The sequence below is a fragment of the Penaeus monodon genome, chromosome 23 (assembly GCF_015228065.2).
Source record: "Penaeus monodon isolate SGIC_2016 chromosome 23, NSTDA_Pmon_1, whole genome shotgun sequence".
Lineage (NCBI taxonomy): Eukaryota > Metazoa > Arthropoda > Malacostraca > Decapoda > Penaeidae > Penaeus > Penaeus monodon.
In genome coordinates, this window is record NC_051408.1 from 16,649,821 (window position 1) to 16,650,121 (window position 301).

Genomic DNA, 301 nt, shown 5'->3' on the forward strand with positions numbered 1-301 from the left:
TTTGGGGAAGTAAAACAAAAGGGGGAAAAAGGAAAATAAAGGGGGGAAATGCGGGGGGGAAAGAGGGGTTCAAAGAAGAAGGGAAGAATAAAACGAGGAGAAAAATGAGGGGGAGACGAAGCAAGAAGAAATGAAGAGAGGGTGTGGAAGAAATGGAAGAAGTATAATGCGCAATGAAAAAGAGAACGACACGAGAATGAAAGGAATGGAAAGCGAGAAAGAGAACAAGATTTACAAGAGAGAGGAGAGGGAAAGGGTTAAACCCGGGGGGGGTTTGGGAAGGGGTGGTGGAAGGAGAAAC